Genomic DNA, 4,272 nt, shown 5'->3' with positions numbered 1-4,272 from the left:
GTGAATGGTCCTGCCCACATGCTGGGAACCTGCCAGGGATTCTTGCCCACAAAGCTCAGTTGCACAATGCAGAACAGAAATCCTCTCCCTCTGCCAAAGGGCTCTCAAGGCTTTCCATGGGATCCCTGAGCCACCACCTCTCTTCCAATGTTTACCCAGCTTTATCTGAGCACTCGCCCACCCAGTGATAGCCCCCTTTATCTAAACAATCTAAAATCTCAGATTACAGATGGCCAACGACCGCAACCCACAGACAGCTTCTTACAAAAACATCTCTCCCCAGAACACTCTCACTTCAGGGGTCGATGAGTTCTCAAACTCAAAGACCTCTAGGCGGCATAAAGCTTTAGTGGGTAGATAGCCTATAACAGGCTGAAAAATTTTGGATGACCCTCAGAACCCCACAGTTGCTTATCAGGGAGATCAGAGCTCATCTCTCAGCCTTCCTTTCCTAGAGTTTTGGGCTCTTGTGCTTGGTATCAAAGTTAAGTTTCCTTGAGCCTCCTTAGAGAAGGCTAGATTAGTAGTGTCGTAGACTTACAAGAGGCCCTGTCGGAGGTCATATGCAACCAAGGTTGGGAACTCACTTGCTTCAGGGCTGAAATTTGGGGATAGAATGTCCTTACAGTAAATGAACTCCATTTCACCAAAATCCTTGGCTTTTAGCACCTATGCATCCTTTGATTCATGCATACTTTTACCAAACCCTATGAGAGGACAGGGAGAGACTGGCTAGTTGTGACAGCTCAGCACATGGGCATGCTCTCCGGGAGTGCACTGGGAGAGGATCCTTTACCAAGTGCTGAGAAAGGGAGGCTTCTGGGATCCCCTTCATAGGACCACCAGATGCCTTAGGGCACTGTTTAGTTGAATACAGCCTGGTATAGCTGGCTAAGCAATGGTCATAGCCTCACTGAAGGCAGCTGTGAGCATCCCTGGGTAGTAAGATGAAAATACAGACAGCATCCATTCTGGAGAAGAAAACACAAAAGATTATCATGTCGTTTAAAGACTTATTTTCTCTAACAGTTAAGCTGAGATTTCCCATGTGGCACAAAGATTCCAGTTCTATTAAGATTCCCTACAGTAATGAAAACAAAGAGCCATATAAAATGTCCTTAAAACGGCACTTATTTCTACTTAAAACAGTAGAAGGAAGCAGCCCAAATGTTCATGAGCTAAAGAATGAAAAAACTGGTAGTCTGTGTCCCTCACTGAATACTGTTTGTAAAAGCAACATGCTTTCCTGCAGCCAAAATTTGAAAATGTGTGCAACAGTACTTACTTTATTCCTGTCCCCTCTTCCATGTTCCCTGTGTCGTCTCTGGAAGACACCAATTTCCACGGCATGTGTGTTACTGTCACAATGCTCCCTGATTCTATTATTTCCACATAAATTTTATTATTCTGTCTTCTGTCTCTGTCTATGTCTCTCTCTCTTTCTTTCTCCCCTTCTTCCCCATCCCTCCCTCTTTCTCTCATCTAGTTTTACACAAATATCATAATACCACCTATATTAATAAATATTATTTGTAGTTTTCTCTTAATTTTTATTAACCTACATTAATTTTAAATAATAATGGATTTCATTATGATATTTTTATATCTGTGTAGGTATGTATGTTTGGAATGTATGTATAGTGAGGCTTCCCTAAGAATCTATATGCAGTCATTAAGAATCTATATGCCTCTGGGGAGGAAGAAAAAGTCATTTTCTTCATTGGCACAAGCTCCAGTGTTCCTATACATAAACCATTGCATATACTCCTGTAAATAAGTCTAGTTAAACACATTGGTAAATAAAAAAATTATAAAAAAAAATAGCCTTTTAAATGTATTAAGCCTTTTTTGCTTTATTTGCTCAAAAGAGGACTTTGATGCAGACAAGTAGGAGACATGGATTAAAACAACGTAAAATAAAAGGAAACTGATACGACCTGTCTGAAACTAAAATAGTGGCGGAAATAAAAATGAGACATGCTGCATCACACATCTGGTTTACAAATGTATGTTGAAAGAAACACTGATGGAAAACGGGAATTGGTGTTGACTCAGTAACATAAAAGCAGTGACCGCTTTGAGCAGCGCCGTGAACAGGTGACCGGGACTGGACTGGGACTAGTGACTTCATCTCCTCGAGCTTCAGAGAATTTCCGTCTTTTTTGTTTTGTTTTGTTTTTTTGCCTTTTTTTGTTTTTCCAGACTGGGTCTCTCCATGGAGCCTGGCTGTCCTGGAACTTGCTCTGTAGACCAGGCTGGCCTTGAACTTATAGAGACCGGCCTGCCTCTGCCTCCTGAGTGCTGGGACTAAAGATCTGCACCATTGCCTGACTCCAGAGAACTTCTTTTGTGCTGACAACCAGATCCTTGTAAATCAAGTACAAGCTTACACATTCAGTGTTTGATGCTATAGTATAGACAGGAGACTCTGTCTCCCTGGGGTCAATGGGGTTTGAAGAAAAATTTTGGTCTTTAGTAGAGTTCCAGGTGAGACTGTACTTCCACAAACATAAGTTACGTCCTGAGTGGCAGACACTATTGACTTTCATGCCAAACACACTAGGAGTCACCCTGTAACTGTTAAGGGAAGGACCTGCTTTTGAGAGGGAGAGGAATGATGGTATTCTGTATGGTCTCTTGGATCTAGATAAGGTGCTGGCAAACTTTGGGTAAATGGTAGAATTGACCAAATACTAATGTTGCCATACAACTTCCATGGCAACTACCTAACTCTTGTTATTATGCTGAAAGTATCCATACATGAGAAAATGAACATGGCTGTGTTTCAAAAAAACTTTATTTTTAAATATAAACAGTAGATAAGATTTATCTCATAGAGATAAATATTATGCAGTTAGCAGTCTTGTGTAATATACTATACACTACTTATATATTGACAATTTGATACATAAGTTCTGTATTTATATCATTTCTACCCATTCCTCTCATCTCTTCAACTTTTCTTGTGCCCTCCAATGATGCATCTTCTAAATACTTAGCTATAATATAGACATTTAAAAATACATTTTATTTGAACTACAGCTTAATAAAAATTTTAATGGAGTTGTGTATAATGTAATCATATTTTATAATATATTATTTGAATAGGAAGCATTATGTGTTCTACTTAGTGTTCCTATTGCTGTGATAAAACACCATGGTCCAAAGCAACTTGGGGAGGAAGGGATTTATTTCATTCTACAATTCTCAGGGTCTATCTTCCATTGCTAAGGGAAGCCAGGGCACGAACTCAAGGCTGGACTCTGGAAGTAGAGGTCAAAGAGAAATGTTGTTTATTTGCTTGTATCCCAGGACTTGCACAGACTGCTTTCTTATGCTAACTAGGACAGATGCCCAGAGTGGCACCATGCTCAGTGACCTGGGCCCACCCACATAAATTGTTAATAAAGGACATGTACTACAAACTTGCCTATAGGCAAATTCTATGGAAGGATTTTCTCAATTAGGAGTTCCTCTTTCCAAAGTACTTTTGCTTGTGTCAAGTTGACATAAAACTAGCCAGTACACACTGAGTTAGTATGCCTTGGTTCTAAGTTACATTTTTATTTATTTAATTTTCCACTCTTACCCGTCCTACCATTAACTTGACAGTATCCCCTGAGCACTCACAGTGTCGCAGACCCTGTGCTTGGTGTCCCGTATGTGAAACACCAGTCTTCAAAATAAACCTTGATCTATGCTAGCTAATCCTCACGCTCAGCTTAGCTGAGGAACTGAACCAAAGTCACACTTTCTGAGCTCTTGAGCTCCCTGTTTCTACTTGCTACTGTCAGCTTCTTACTCAGAAGGCGCTGCCTAGACAAGAGTTGCATGGCCTAGGTCTACTGGCATTTAACCAGCGTCATGAGATTAGGTGCTACAAAGGAGCAGGAATAACAACGGGAGTTGGGTTGTCTCCAGGCCAGTGCAGACAGGAGGCAGCTCAGGCTCCTCTGTACTTGTCTTTCTCTACAGCTAATCAGACCAGATGGCTCTGAGAGACTAAGGGACAAGATGGCCAGAGCCTGAGTTCCTGGTCTGTGTGTGGACAAGGAGAATCTGTGCTCTAGAGTTGCCTTTGGGCTTCCTGTGAGCAAGAACTAAATGTCTATTTTGAGCTATCATCCGTGTCTGGGTAGTCATCCCTGTAAACTATCCGGACAGACTCCAAACAATGAGCAGCCATTTCCACGGTGGCTTTATCACTTTGGTCTCTAGTCTCTCCCTTGAGCAGGTGTGCAAATGTTCACCATAGCTGCTTTTCTGGGATCT

This window comes from Arvicola amphibius, chromosome 15 (assembly GCF_903992535.2).
Source record: "Arvicola amphibius chromosome 15, mArvAmp1.2, whole genome shotgun sequence".
NCBI lineage: Eukaryota > Metazoa > Chordata > Mammalia > Rodentia > Cricetidae > Arvicola > Arvicola amphibius.
Note: the sequence above shows the minus strand (reverse complement) of the source record.